The following is a 16,010-nucleotide window of genomic DNA, read 5'->3' as shown; positions in this document are numbered from 1 at the left end:
TTGAATGCCATGTAGATAACTGAAATCATCTCTGGTGTCACTGTAGGTGCTGTGGAAGAGCTGATCTACCTTTTGAAAAAGATCAGTCTGCTCTAAGAACTGTCTCATACGTGCCAGATGTTGCAGTTGCCCTCATACATCTCTTGGTGCCAATGCCTAGTTGACCAAATCACACACACCTTGATGTCTCGTTCTCTGGAGCAAAAATTATCTTTTTTTTTTTTTTTCTTTGCTTGTTTGTATATGCCTGGTGTGATAGGTCTCTATAGGCTCAGACAGAAAAAGCTTCTGACAAAGTCTTCACATTGGCTAGGAATCACAAGCGTGTAAGTGTAAACTCGGATATCCAAAGGTAAAAGGAGCTATGGGTATGCTTTACTTGCAAGAAATACCAGTGCTTAGCCATAGGTCTCACAGCTTCATCACAGAATGAAGCTCATCTGGGTACGCAACTAAATCCCCTGATGCAGTCTTCCTCAGCTGCAGCCCCACAGCTGGGACTTCAGAACACCCAAAAGCACGAATATGTTTCTATTGTAATGATAAGCTTCAATGATGACACTTATACAATCCTGTATAAATAATCTATTTTATCCCAGTTTTAGCAATTTAAATAAATCTTCCATTCTTTGATAATACCTGGCAGATACAATGGATTTAACTGTAAAAGGAACATGGTTTCACAATCCCTGGAAAATCTTTCTTGTAGCTTTCATTAATCATGAAGTGTCTATTTTTGTTTTGGATGATATTAAACAGCTGGATTTTTTTCCATGCAGCCCCACAAAAAATCCATTCATTAAATTGCCTGAGGCCTTATATACAGATCAACTAGGTGTAAGCATTTTTACTTAAGCCACAAGCTACATTTCTCAAAATATTTTTCCCACTTTTTCTAGCTAGTATTATGGACTATTTGTATCTCCCTCATGCTTAACTTTATGCTTGCAAACAGCAGAAGAAACCATGCATAAAAACTCTTTTCAGAACAAAACAGAACAGAAACTATTTTACTCCTAAAATGAGTATTTATTAGCCTATTCTGTTCTTTATTTTCTGCTACTGTCTTTAATATTGCCCATCTCTTCAGTGCCTGGTAGGACTTCATTCTTCAGTACTGGCTGATAGCCCTAGTATGGAAAGCAGGAGTTTCTAGACTACACATAACATATCCATTATCATAGAACTCTGTCTCTGCAAGATGCAAAATTATAGAACATTTCCAAAAGCTTCTCTGTTATGAGCAAACTGTTTTGCAGTCAATTCCCCAAGAAGGTAGAGAGAACATTAGTGTAATTATCTTATTATTATCTTATTTTCTTAGGGTAGGTATACAAAACTGTACTTTTTCAACATACTGCTTTAAACAGGCTCCTCACTGAATACAGTACATCTGGACTTATTTTATCATGTGTCAAACATTTGATAAATACTGTCTAGGACAAATCACTATGGAACAGTTTTTCAAACTATCCATTCTTCTTTCAACATCAAGACAAAAATACCTGAAATAATATCATTTTTCTCTATAAAAAGTGATCATGATTTTAAAAGTTATGATAAAACAATACTTCCTGTTTAAACAGTGAGACCTTATGAAAAAATGAAAAGGTAGTAAAATGTAAGGTAGGCATAGACCCTTTATTTCAGAGGTCATTATTTGGGGGAAAAAATCTGCTGGCTTCTCTACTACTGTTGTTGAATATTGGTAAATATTACAGTTTCTTTTATGGCTTAAGATAGTCTCTGCTTTCATATTTTATTTTTTTTATGAGGATGGTCAGTGAGGTTATTTTGCTGTGACTCTACCTTATTTAAATTCTATTAATTTTCAAAAATGGATCCATTGAGTAACATTTAGAAACTTTTGTTAAAAGATGGTCACATTCTAGGCTGTTGCCCATCTACACAACAAAAATTCAAACTGTATCCCTAATGATCATTCATAATTCAGGCAGTGACACAAGCCTCACAAAAGACTCCCAGCAAGGCACTGAGAAACTGTAATGAGAGTTTCAGTCTTAAAAAGCCTTTTTAAGAATACTGCCAGAATGGTGCTAATTGTGACCCTACTCCTTCTTCAACAGGGTAACTTAATCAGGGTCAGCTGAAGGATCAGGTTTAAAACAGATAAAAGTCATGACTACTGACAAAAAGATGTTTTTTCTAGTGTGTACGAGTTCTCTGAATTATGTTTCAATCAAATGGCTCCTTTCACTCTGAAAAATCTGCAGTGCTGATTCTGGGAAGACACTAAAGGACATCACATGAATTATAGCAACACAACAAGATTCACAAAAGATATCTATCTACCCAAATGTTCCCAAGATCCCTTTAAACACCTGAAAAATATGACTGTTTATGTGTTACTGGCCCTTACTTGAAAAAGCATACTTGATGATACATGAGAGGTTTACTGGAGGTATGTAAAAAAGTAAAAGTCAAGCCATAATTTGGATAAAAGTACAACAGTCAAGGTACTTTTTCAAGATTACAGCAAATCCTTGATAATCCTAGTAGAAGGAAAGACACAAACCCAATTTGGATAATGGATAAAACTTCCTACTGGAGAAAGTGGCAAAATACATGTAAAAGAAATTCAATGAAGCTGCATCTGCTACTACTGAGCAGCTGGAATTGATGACAAAGAAAAATGGGCTAAATACAAAGAAGTATTCCCACAGACATAATAAGCATCCACCAGACTAGCATAGCAGCTTTACATTAAATGCAGGAAAGGAAAAAGCATTACCAAGATCTTTGCAGTTACAAGACCAGACTTTACAAACACTTTTTTCTGGCAAATCAGTTATTAAAAATAAAATGCATACACGTTAAACGAGGAACACAGTGATCCCTGTTGCACTGCCAACAACACAGACCTTGGAAAACTGTAATTTGACAGCTGGAAATACTAATAGAAAATTAAAACCGTGTATATCCTGCCATAGGCTGAAACTGGTGTCACTGTTTCTTGTAAATACCCTTCAAAGTAATATGAGTATCAGACTTGTCAAATCTTTGCGGATCCAAAGGTGGCCAAACAAAACCCAAGCCCCCAGCCCTGCAGGTGACACTGTGATGCCCTTCCTCTGCCTGCCATGCCAGGCACCAGCCTTACAGGCTGTGCAAACCAACATCCACTCTGTCTAAAAGGTTCACACTGACTTTTAACAGCTGACTAACTGACCCATGTTTGACACTTACACGTAAACACACCGATATTCAGGCAGTTACATGCCTTCAAAATGTTTTAGAATTTCTCCACTACTGAAATTATGGAAAAAAGCTTATGATGGGTCACACAATTTGTGCACCTTGCAGACATAAGAGGGCAGGCTGAGGAGAGCAGAGCCTCCTCGAAGAGCACTGACTGCTGCTCTGCTTCTAGCACCCAACATGCCCGGCTGTCTGACACCACAAGAATCACAGTTCTGTTCACACAGGTCACACTGAGGTGGAAGAACACAATTTTCAGCCATCCTCCTTCCCTGTACTAAGGAGCCACTCAGTTAAATTAGCAGTGAGTAGGTTTAACAACAAATCACACATTTTTTCCATATGGTGCATACTGTGAAACTTCTCACAGGATACAGCAAATGAAAACAGTAAAACCGTGTTCCAAAAAGGACTGTAAAATTACTAGAAAATTGGTCCATTGCTGCCTATTAAGTAGGACAGGCCAGCATGCATTTTTGGCCAAGGAAGTCCCAAAAGCTCTGACAGACAGAATCTGGCAGTAAATAACAGGCGCAACAAAAAAAATATTTTCTACATACTGCTATCTATCACAGAGCGAAAGTTCTGTGATAATTCCTTTACTTCAAGTCTGCTTGGCAGTTCTTATCTGTGTTTAAGAAATAGCTAAGAAAAGTTGGTGCAGAGAATGGGATCAAACCCTTCCAGAGTACAAAGAAGGAAAATCACACCTTGACTCATACAGCAATCACTAAGACTAAATTTAATTACTAAAACTAATTACTACAGCAAAAATTAATTTGCACAGTAAGAGTCAAAGGTTGTTTCTTAAATGGTTTAATATTTCTGTAGTACATTTCTTTATTCTTGATCTTAGTGGATCTAATAACCTTGATTTTGCTGGTCCTGTAGTAATTTATTCCATATTGGTCCAATATGAGTAAAATGTGCCAAAATCCTAAAGTAATTTTTTTTTAAGCTTGACCTAAGAATAGGATCCCATAAGCACTGCGTTCCTTGTGCTTCATTAGCCCAGAGTACTATTTGATTTGTGATATTGAATCTTTTTAGAACAATGTCTAAGCACAAATATACAATATTTTTAAATTATCTATCTGAAAGGAAACAAATGCTGGTCATAACATACATAATAATGAAGACTTCCAATACAACAATATGTGGTACAAATGAATAATGATGTATTTTTATCATGGTTTTTTTTTTTTTTCAGTTTGGGAAGGAGAGGTCTTATACCATCATGACATTTTAAACTTAGCAGAAACATGAATTAAACCTTATAAATGCATTTAAATTCATTCTGATTAAAGGTTGTTTATTTTTTTGTTTCATTATGGATGGGAAGCCAGCCTGTATTCAGACAAGACTTTCCATAGCTTCAATTCACTGTAATTTTAATACATAAAGATTACAAAAACGAATAACTGCACCAAATTTCCCCAAATTTGCTAGCACTGTATCTACTTGAGTGCCTGAGACTTGGATATTAACTTTTCAATTTCAGGTGAACCAACTGATCTCAGTTACAAAACTATCACTTTTTTCACAGCAAGAATATTGAGTATAAGCAATAGTAATGTGGTTTCTCTGATGAAAGGATTTTTAAGGCTCACAAATACTGCAGATCTCCCTTATTTAACTTCATCATATCTTTTCCTATTTCTACGCTACAAAGTATGTGACAATCTATCTTGAACAACTGGCATGACCCTAACTGAGCATAGCGCACAAGACTAGTGCTATGGATCATGAATGACACATGGAAGAAGCAGAACAAGAAACTAGTTACTTTGACAACCCAGTTACCAGTTGAACACAAAAATAACAAAGAAGCCCTGCTTTAAGTTGTTTGCTTGTTTTTCTCTTCCACATTTTCTGGAAGGGTTCAATTCAACTAACTTTAACTAATCTAGAAATCTAATCTGTCTAAGCCAGTTAAAAGAAACAGGCAACTTCAGAAGAAAATGACCCTCTTCTATTTGAGACAAGTATTTCATGATGGGATGAATAATCCTATGTAGATATTAGTTTCCTATCAGAGAAGAACCATAACACAGATAAATATGTCTACTTGACTACGTGAGGTGAAATGAAAACCGTTCTGGATAATTATCGGACTACAGACTGTAGATTAGATGCACAGATGCAGCACTTAGAGCCCTGAAGGAGTTACAGCTAGATTGCTTCATATAACCACCCTGACCACAGTTCTCAAGGAGGCTGTAACTCAGACCTTCTGAGGACATAGGTACAGCAAATCTTTTCTCTGGCTTGTCCCATATGTTGAAGAAGAATGAGGACTAGCAAGGAAACTGGCTACCCTGTTACTACCCTGTTGAAGTTGGATCAGAAGAAGGAAAGTCAAACATCCTTTTGGTAACGCTCTTTCTACTTGTGGTTAAGTAACTCACCATAAAAATGTTCAGAAGCACAGAACAGCAATGTGTAAATGAAATCAACTGAAATAATAAATAGGTATGGCTGCTACATGCTGAGTGTCGTCTTCATTCATAGCCTACTGCCTATGTTTGGTTTCTAAGTATAGCAATCAGCTGAGGGAAGTTTCTGTTTGGTCTCCAGAGTCACTGGAAACTCCAGCAGATATTTACCTAAGCTGTAAATCAAAATGCTAAATCCTAGTGTTCATAGTGTATTAGGAAAGGAAGATAGAAATATTTAGGTGATGTGTTAAAGGCATTCAGATGTCTCTTCTTTTGGTTATTCTCTAGCATGCACATTAACAGAGACAAAATTCATACCAAGAAGATGGCACTTTCCCTAGAAACCTGAAACACATCCCTATGCTCTACTGAGCAACATTTAAATACATCTAGGAATTTGTCCTTGAGCCATACTACTTAGATCCAAATCACACTTTCTACTACTGTTATGTCAAAATGCAATGACACAAACCAGTGACAATTGATGTGTGTGCCTCAAAATGAAATATGAAATTGCACACACAAAGAGAAATTGCATTGTGAAGCATTAGCTCCCATAGCATTGCCCGTGACTACGTGGAATTACCAATGCACAGTTTAAAAAGCTTGGTCTGAATTTTGCATTTATACACCATAAATGGGGGGGGGGAACCCTACACACACACTGCTTTTATTCACCATAAATGACAATCTTAGAGCTAAAACTTTATTGTCTGACAAATATTTAAAGATTCAAAACATTTCCATTTTGCAGCATATATTAAAACAATGTCAAAAAATCCAGATCCATCTTGATTTTCCGTAGCTTGTTGCTGAGACCTGACAAAATGAAAGACCACAGTAAGCACACTGTTGAGTGACTTGCCACTTAGGACAGGGACATATTAATTACATATTTATTCATTTCGCAGTCGAACAGAATCTAACATACATGACACTTTCTGTGTGATTGAATACAGCTCCTGAGCAATAATCTTGAACACAACTGCTGTGAATTACAGATGAAAGAATGCAAAAATGACATTCTTATTTATACTCTGGTAAACTAAATTAATATGTTCTATGCCTTCTTTTTGCATAAAATCTACTGTCTAAATGACCATTTATTGTTACTAAAAATATTTTAAATTCTATTATCATAGATACTAGAAAATTAGGTATTTTATATTCTACCTCTGTAATATGTGTGAGAGAAGAAAATTAGCATAGACAAATACACAAATAATAAAGCTGACATTGCTGCAAAATATTTAAACACAAAGAGAAAAAAAATATCTTGCATATTACTTACTTCTAACTCCTCTGCCACAATCCATAAATGGGATATTTACTCCACTAGTTGTCAAATATTTTCTCCTTTACAAAAGAACTTTTTTCATTTTTTGCTCTTTCTTGCCAATAAACTGCAAAAATGTTACTTCAATGATTTCAAATACTTTGTCATATCGTATTTTGGTTAAAAGGTGATGCATATATGACTAAATCAGGCCAAAATAATGTGATAATGCTGCCACACAATAGGGACTGCTGGGTATTTTGGCTGTCAGAAGTTCATTCAAATTGATAAGTATTTCACGATGCATATATTTATTTTTCTGATCCTAGGCATAATGTTTCTGTTGAGGACTATACAAAATCCATTTTGTTAAAGATGTAATTTCCAACATATTATCTATATTACTGAAGGATTTGACAGTGTCTTGAAGTGTTCCTTGAAAACTGTGGGAGTTAAGAAGGAAACTGTAAGGCAAGAATAATAGCGAGATACTGTCGTTTCAAGATTAATCAGCACATGTGAAACATTGTTTACTGGAACTATAAACATCAACTTTCCTGGCACTAAAATAGCAGGCGTCAGCCCAATACACAACATACACCAGTCCTAACATTCTCTTCAAGCATTTCCTACTTCAGAAAAGCCTTTCTTGGATGTATGAAATTAGCACACAAGTTTAGGAATGCCCTAAGTATTATTATTGACATCAGGTGGATCCAAAAGAATGCAAATTAGTCCTCCTTTTTTAAATATCACATATCAAAGGAAGTGAATGTTAATCACTTAAGGTATACCTATTTTATACCAGTTTTAGTATATAACTTTCAAGATCTTTAGTGGTTATTCTCTTCTTAGCAGGGTGAATTAACCCATTATGCCTGGAAAGTATTAGATCAGACCAAATTAGATTAAACACTTAAGCAAACACATAATTTAGCAAATTTACAGGGAAAATAAAGAATCATTAAAGACCTTCTAAACTTTCTGACTCAAATCAGCTACCCAGACAGAGCCAAACTGGATTCACATACACAGAAAGAGACTATATAGTTTTAATTCTTTAATCTAAGCCAATTCAGCAAACAACCAGTTTTTTAACTGAGATTTGGAAGTAAAGAAATTTCTGATAATGAATACAGGATCAATTTACAGTTCTGTGGATTTTTCCATTTAGTTCCTCAAAAAACTCCACTTGATCAAGTCCGGTAATTTTTTAGAGTGTCTTTTTTCAGTCCAAGCAGTAGTATGTTAGCTAACATACTTGAAATGTATCTGTACATCATTTGCTCAACATAACATAAAACAACGCATCGGAAACGCTTTTGAATGATAATCAGCTATAGTAACCTGACTTTTTCCCACTTAAAAATACATTAAAACTCAAATTGTATAGCTATGATGTTCAAATACTGATAAACCATCTCTATAGAAAAGCCCACTGCAATATGAATACTAAGAAAATCTAGTTTCTGGTACTCAGAAAAAAGGTAGTCATGTTTATAAGCATGCGTATATTGTGGTCTCTCCAATTGATGTGAAGGTGTCCAGTCTCCTAAATGCACAATCATTCAAATGGGCAAACATTTATATGTATTTTTGAGTAGTAATACCAAGAGAGGGGATATCTGGTGCGTACTGTATACATCCATACTGCCAAGTTGATTCACTCTTAGTTTCCTACCGGATCTCTAGACTCCATCTCAGCCAAGCTGAGAACATGAGAGCTGAAGCTGAAGCTGCAGTAGGAAGTGAATATGATCATTCCCTCAGTGGGAAAAACCACAGGTGGAACAATGCGTGTCACAGCTCTTACTCTACAGACAGTATAAGCTTATGCCAAAGCACTGCATCTGGGAATTAAAGCTCACTTTCTAGTACAGATAACTAGTAAGTATAATATCAAGTTTCGACTCTCTACATGAAACTTTCCAATAAATGCCCCAAATTATTTTAATGTGTTGAAGAAATTACACCCTTCAGAAGAGTTTGTGGTTTTGTGTATATAGGACTAGTTCATTGGAATCACTCATGGAATACAAATAAATAAGCACTACCACTAATTTTGTGCTTAGAACATAGTCACTGCACTCTTTAACAAAGCTGCACCTTCAAGTGTTTGCTGCAGGACAATTGTTTCAGAATCACACTGTTTTAACAGATTTTTTAATTTATACAAGATTAACAAATTATTAAGAGACATTTTAACAAATTACAAGCATCTTTATTGTAATACAGCTCAGCAAGTCAGTAGGGAGATTTTAAATTGGTACAACATCTTGGTCAGAGGTATTTCTATCACTATGTTTACAAACCAGCTGCAACGGAGGAGGAATGCTGGTATGTAACTTCTATCAGCACATGAATTAGTAAGAAAAGTACCAGCATAGCCATAAAAAGGTCACTACAGCATACAAGCATAAAACAGACTACTCTGAGTACCGTTTATAACTATTTATAGCACACGCCATTCATGTCCATAATAGGCTTAAAACTACAGCTCCTTTTGTATTTCCTTACATCTTTTAAGAAATTGCCTTTCTTAACATTACATCTATAAAATATCCTTAACAAAATGGCAGCAAGGTATGCCACCTTCTCTCCACTTGATTTTCCAAAGTTATCAAATTTGAAATGGTACTAACTAGAAAAATCCAAAAATACTACTTTCCTAAGCCTCTGTAGACAAAACATAGATAAGAAAGATACTATATAATTATAGAAAATTAATATAATTAATGTAATTGCATAGGATGTGAAGACAGAAATTTAAAAATCAGAAATCATGAGGAACAGACAGAAAGTGAGAATTAGATGGGAGAGAATTGTTAGTTTTACAACTCAGAAAAGCAGGCATTATTTTCCAAGTTGCATTAGGTCAGTGGGTCCAAGTTTATTACAGCATTTATTGTGGCCCCAGTCCAGACTGACTTCAATGGGAATCTTTCCATTGACTTCAATACGCATTGGATCAGCAACTATGCTGTCATGTCTTATATAATTTTTGTCAACTGGGAATAATAGAGTAGTTTAGATTAGCCTGCCTGAAGTTCCAGAAGTCTTTAATTACCTGTTTCTTTATAGCACCATTCTCATATTTATCTTCTTAATAGCAATTAACTCTGCTGAAAATGTAGTATGGAATTAATTTAGTTAAAATAACTTGTCAGTCAGAATGAAGAAGATAACCTTGCAAACAAAGTCTGTTAAAAATGTATACACCTAAAGTGGACCTAAAAGTTATAATTGATAGGAAAAACTGCATTCAGTCTAAAAAATGTGGTTGAGCTTACACAAGCACTGTGTAATTAAAGAATTATTATTGAAAGTATTGTGCCATCAAAGCTGTCACCTCCCCCTTTCTCAAGTGGGAACAAGACTAACAACATCTGTTATAGTAGCTCCAGCAGTCAGAAAGTCATCAGCAAGACTCTGCCCTGTCTAATCCAACAATTCAGAAATTAGAAGAAGAAATAAACAATCACTAAAAAACTAATTCAACTAACCAAACCTACTTGTAAAGAAATAATGATGTATGGCATATGCCTGCTGCATCAGCTATTTATGTAGAAAAAAACACCCCACCTGAATAACTATTTCATTTTATACATAAAGGTATTTACAGGTCAAAGTCAGAATTTTTAACAAAGAAATAAGGGATTCTTTTGAGACCCAAAAGACATCATTTGCAGAGCAAATACTAGTCCTTATTTCCCTTATGACTGTAATGCTGACACCTTTGAAAAGCAGGCCATCAGTGTTCACAGTTCAGCTGCTACTAGCAAGGCATCTCAGACTAGTGGAAACGCATTAATTTGATTGACGCATTGATTTGAAGCTAGGAATTTTGATAGACTCGCACCAACCAGTTTGCTGAGTCTCCTGATCACTTTTCTCTTAAAGACTGACAGGAAATTATTTCTTCTAAATGTATTACTTATAAAGAGAGCGCTATTTTATAGCAGTGCCTACGTTAAGGCAATATAAAACTTCAATGAGTAGTACTGTATGAAACATTTTCACAAGTATTAAATCCACAAAACACATGATCTTTTGAGCACTGGAAATACTACAGGATTTTTACGCTTTAATCTACTGAGAGATTAAAAATAGAAATACAACAATAATCAGACTAGGCGAATTAAAAAATAAACTAAGTAAAACTTCCAGAAAGAAAGATATTTTTCACAAGGCCTATTGCATACATATACTATACAGTTTTTAGGTTTGTTTCTAACTGAAGTATTGCATAACTCAGTATATAAATGCAGATACAAAATATAAACTAAACTTATTAACTAAAACTGGTATAAAACAACATAACATCAACATAAAGTGCATCAAGCAAAGCATACCATTCTGATCACTGAAAAACACATTCGTGCGTACATTTGGTGTAAGTATTTCACTTCCTCTTATCTCAGCTAGTGGTCATCATCTGTTCCAGTCAACACTAACACACTGCGCTGCTCCTTCTATTTGTGAAACAGGAAGATAGGACTGACAAAGTATTCACACATGATGCTGTATCCTCAAATATGGTTGTTACCAGAAACAACTCTGAAAATACTGTTGATAAGTAAGAATAGTAGCTTTCCTCCTTAACAGACTAGCATAGCTCTTACACTCCAATGTCTGTTGCAAAGGTTTTGACTATGAATTTTAAATTTCCTTCCATGAATAGTTCGAAATAATTACCAAGTTTTCCATTATTCAGTCCCATCCTATTCTACAGATAACTGGCTACTTTCTCTCTCATATGGTCTACCTAACTTAACTAAGTTGAATGTACAGAAATCATGTTAAAATTACTTTCTGATTCTGTTGTAGACTCGAATGGGGACTTGAACACCTTAAAATTTGCACATCTCATCTAACTATATTAGATGATAATCTTATAAGAGATGTTCCTCTTTACACATCATTCATTCACTTCACATTTTTCACTCAAATATGGTGGTTGTGGTGCTAATACTTCTCAATGATTCTCATGAGAATGTACACATGGCTAGAGGCATAAAAGGGTGCAACTAAAGTGAAAGAAAATTTTGTTAGAGCAGGTAAATACAGGCAAAATATCATTTTTCAGAAAGTACTCCATTCTCAAAATATTTGCTCGTTTATATATGTCAGTTTATGAAATTACAGTCAGTGATATGTGTAAAGCTATACTGAAGAAGAAAGTTCATTAGAATCAGCTACATTTACATTTTAATAAATAAATATCATTATTTCCTGTATTATTATTATGACTGGCTGCCAGGCATTTGTACCAAGAACAGGATCTCTAAGGAATGTTGGTAATATACAGATAACACAGTTGCTAGTAGATCTGTGTTTTGTGTCTCTTTTTCTTAGTTTCCTATGCAAAGAAAGACAGGAGAGGCAACACTGAACACAAGACTATTTAACAAGCCGTCTTGCCTCAAGGCGTTGCACTCTAAGGGTTCCGCTAAAGCCAATTTGTTCGTAGGGAAGAGATTTGGAAAACTGCATAATAAGGGAGAGAGGGGAATATGACATGGCACAAAGAAAAAAACACCAACAGAAATTTTGTTCTGCATACTACCATATAACTAAGTCAGGAATTTTCTTTCCTTGGTTCCTGTTTCTATGAATCTCAGAATGGCTATAGATGCAGTAGAATTACATTAACTTCAGGCTTGCTTTCCAAATATACAGGCTACCTGGCTATACCAGTTTCTATGTCGTATTTTAAAGATTTTTGCTTTATGAAGAAAAATACAGCAACTTCCATTGGAGATTTCTATATCCTTAGTGTACCTTGAACACATTTCAAAAAGAATTCTACTACCATACCTTAGCACAAAACACACATTTTTCAGAGAATGTATCGATCTAGATCTGGCATTCCAGATGCAGTTGTGAGATCAACAGACAAACTGGGAGTATAGGTATAACAGTGGGACCGAGGTCAGAAGCTGAAAGCCATGTTAGGCTGCTATCGCTGGCACAAACGAGGCCACATCTGAGGTCTTGTGATGTGACCTAAATATTAAGGGCAAACTCTACCATTTTAAGTGTTTGCAGCTGTATTTCTGAAAAATATGATTTCTAGAGAGTAAACATGAGCACTTGCAAATGTTCAGACATATTACTTATGGCAGGAGCAGTTGCAAATGTTCAGACATATTACTTGTGGCAGGACAGCACATGCTAGGCCTAGAAGAGTGCTATAAATGTCCTGCCAGCTTCACCCACAAGCATTCACTTCAGAGTTCCCATCTACATGATTGTAAACACAAGGAGAAGTCTAACACAGCTTCCACTGAAACCAAACTCTGACAAAACTCTACCAATGTTAAAAAGGACAGCCAGGCTGAACTTAAGCTCAAATAAATCTTGGTTTATTCTATCCTTCAGGCAGTTGGCCCCTCAAAAAAACGTATTTATCAAAACAGCCTGTCATCAGTCAGATAGATGACTAGCCATTAAACTACTCAAGTGACAGTATGGCCTATTTTTGTCATCAGTAAAATAAGCTTGATTACTAGCTTTACTAAATGCTATCTAAATTATTCTGTCCATACTGTCAAATGTTATTCTTACACAGAGTGGGTAGGATTGGGATGCCCTGGCTAACTTAAGTTCCAAATAGTACTATTGAGAGAAAACAACCACATCACTTGGAATTATTTACTTAGCTTTACAACCTACTTTTTCCTGTTTATAAATTTGGGGATTAATAAGAGTAACAATACACCAGAAAGTATGTTGTCCAGAAAATAGCCACACATCTCAGAGGGTGGAGGCAATGGGAGCTCAGTTCAACTGTGCTCTCCATCCTAGGCAGTTGCCTCTTAGATGTTGTCTCAAGATGCATTCATTTCACAACCATGCTCTTTTTATTTGCTAAGGCAAGAAGGATCAGAAGATGGCTATTTTTAAAAAGACCAACTTAAGAGATTAAGCCATGTCTAACACTAATGTGGCTGAATGGAAGAAACAGACTATTTGCATGTATGTTTATGTGGGTGGGGTATCCATGCAACCTGCTGAGCTGTCGCAGGGCCACAGTTGCATCTGGCTGGTTAACAATATGGAGTCACAGTTTCAACAGAGTCATCCAAGGCCTGTCTTGAGCTTAGGCAGCCTATGTGGCTATCACAGGGAGGCCACAGCAGAGTTCAGTCCCTCCCTCCCACACCAGTGCCCTAACTACTAGGGTATCCCACCAGAGAAGATCACACTGAATTGCACAGAAGAAGAGCAGAGAGGAGGTGCTTACATGTTATACATCAAATACGCATTGGAGGAACAACAGAAACAACAGAAGCAGTAAGTTGCACAAGACATCCCCTCACAGCCCCCACAATCCAGCTCACTTTCCATCAGATGAAAGCCAACTATCCTCTACTTGAATAGGGGAGCCCACATATCCCATGGCTGAGGACTGCTTTCATTTTGCACAGCCCAAGCACATGCTTTTACCCCAAAGTTGCTGCACAGAAATGCCCTTTGCTTCTCCTTCAGGCTCTAAATAGGTGGGAGCATCATGTTTGCACATGCAGTCTTGGTGCTACACCAGCAACAGAGGCAGACAAGCAGGTATGAGTAGGTGTCTTACATTTCCTACTGGTTACCTTGAGGCAATTTCCTGGTCAGCATGTAGACTTTCTGCTCTTCAGAAGAACCTCCACTGATTATAAATGAAGCATATAGTGCAATTTGGCTTGCCCTGTTAGGATTGTGTAAATCTTCTGTAGTTGCTTATATATTGGAAATCTTCCTCTATGGTATTTTATGGTGATTTAAAAAGACTTCTTAGTGATTTTAATGTCTTAAATCAGCCACTTGGCTTCTCTTCAAAGCAGAAGTATGGGACTTAAGTGATGAGTTTACATTGCTGTTTAAAATGTTATATTGTGAAGCATTTATATTAATTTTAAACCAAAATATATTTCTTTAGTAGATATAGGTCAGACTTAACCAAAGCTATCAGATCAAAAAGGGAGCTGTTAAAATATTAAATACTTAGTCTTCCCTAGGTCAGAAATGCCTTCTCCTTCCTATTTTTCAAATTAATTAAAAAAAAAAATAATCACAATGACTAACTAACTTTTTTCTAAAAATGAAAAGAGACAAAATAAGGCTAGGGATAACAACAGAACTCTTGTTATTATCACAACACATTTGTTACGGTGTACTAACTAACAATACACCAAAACCTCTTCACTTGTATTTTATGGTTTTTAATTAACATTAAGTCTTTCTTACAGTCTATGGTATCTTCAGATGTAAAAGGTTAATCCATCTCACAGTTATTTGGGGCAGAAAAAGAGGAAAAAAATAAAGCCAAGTGAGGAATTATGTGTGTTCTTCACTTAAGCCAGACAAGTGGGAAGAAAGTCTCTTGGGAATGATTGCCCAGTGTTTTGCAGTCTACTCACAGTGTTTTATAAGGTTTTGGTGAATATGTAAAAAATCTAAATGAAAGAGCTTGAGAATTTTTCATCTGGGAGTGTTATTCCATCTCCTAGTTATCAAAACTCTCTACCAGATTTCAGTACCATGTAACACATACTGGCTCTCGTTACATTCAATACCACAAACATTTCTGAACATATAAAGCTGTATCTCCTTATCTCCTTATATTACAATTTAAAATGTAATTCAAAATATAATTCATCTGGAAGGCAGCATTCCACCAACTGAGCTCCATTTACTGCTCTTGGCCTACCGAAGAATTACTTATGGTTTGATGACAGCTGGCTCGCTCTCGGCACTGAAAGCTTTCAGCTATTTCTACAGGTATCGTGGCTCCTCTGCTTCAAGCGAAGTCTGATGGCCTTAAAGAGCCAAACAAGGAAACAAGGAGGACAAAGCCTAGCTATCACATATAAAGAGGAAGAAAAATGAGCTGGTCTGAGGAGTTGCCAAAAACACCGGCAGAGGAACAACATCTTTGGAAACAAGCAAAACAAAAATGCAGCAGCATGTTCCCCAGCTAAGCAAGGACCGAGATACAGATAACATGGACAGTGAAACAAGATGCAAGGAAGTAGAAGACCAATAAAACTGGATAAAGGAGAGGGGGAGGTAGACAGTGAAAAAATAAA

The 16,010-nt window shown here is 36.0% G+C and overlaps 1 protein-coding gene across 1 annotated transcript in view; it reads right to left on the bottom strand.

Annotated features, from left to right (window-relative positions):
* COL21A1 (collagen type XXI alpha 1 chain) overlaps window positions 1–16,010 on the bottom strand; it is a 118,902-nt gene that overhangs the window by 32,420 nt on the left and 70,472 nt on the right. The gene's annotated exons all lie outside the window — the stretch shown is intronic.

The sequence above is a fragment of the Nipponia nippon genome, unplaced genomic scaffold (genome assembly GCF_047370975.1).
Source record: "Nipponia nippon isolate SJK-2023a ecotype South Korea unplaced genomic scaffold, ASM4737097v1 scaffold_4, whole genome shotgun sequence".
In the NCBI taxonomy this organism is placed as follows: domain Eukaryota; kingdom Metazoa; phylum Chordata; class Aves; order Pelecaniformes; family Threskiornithidae; genus Nipponia; species Nipponia nippon.
The sequence above is the reverse complement of the archived record's forward strand: the minus strand, read 5'-3'. Positions and strand labels throughout refer to the sequence as shown.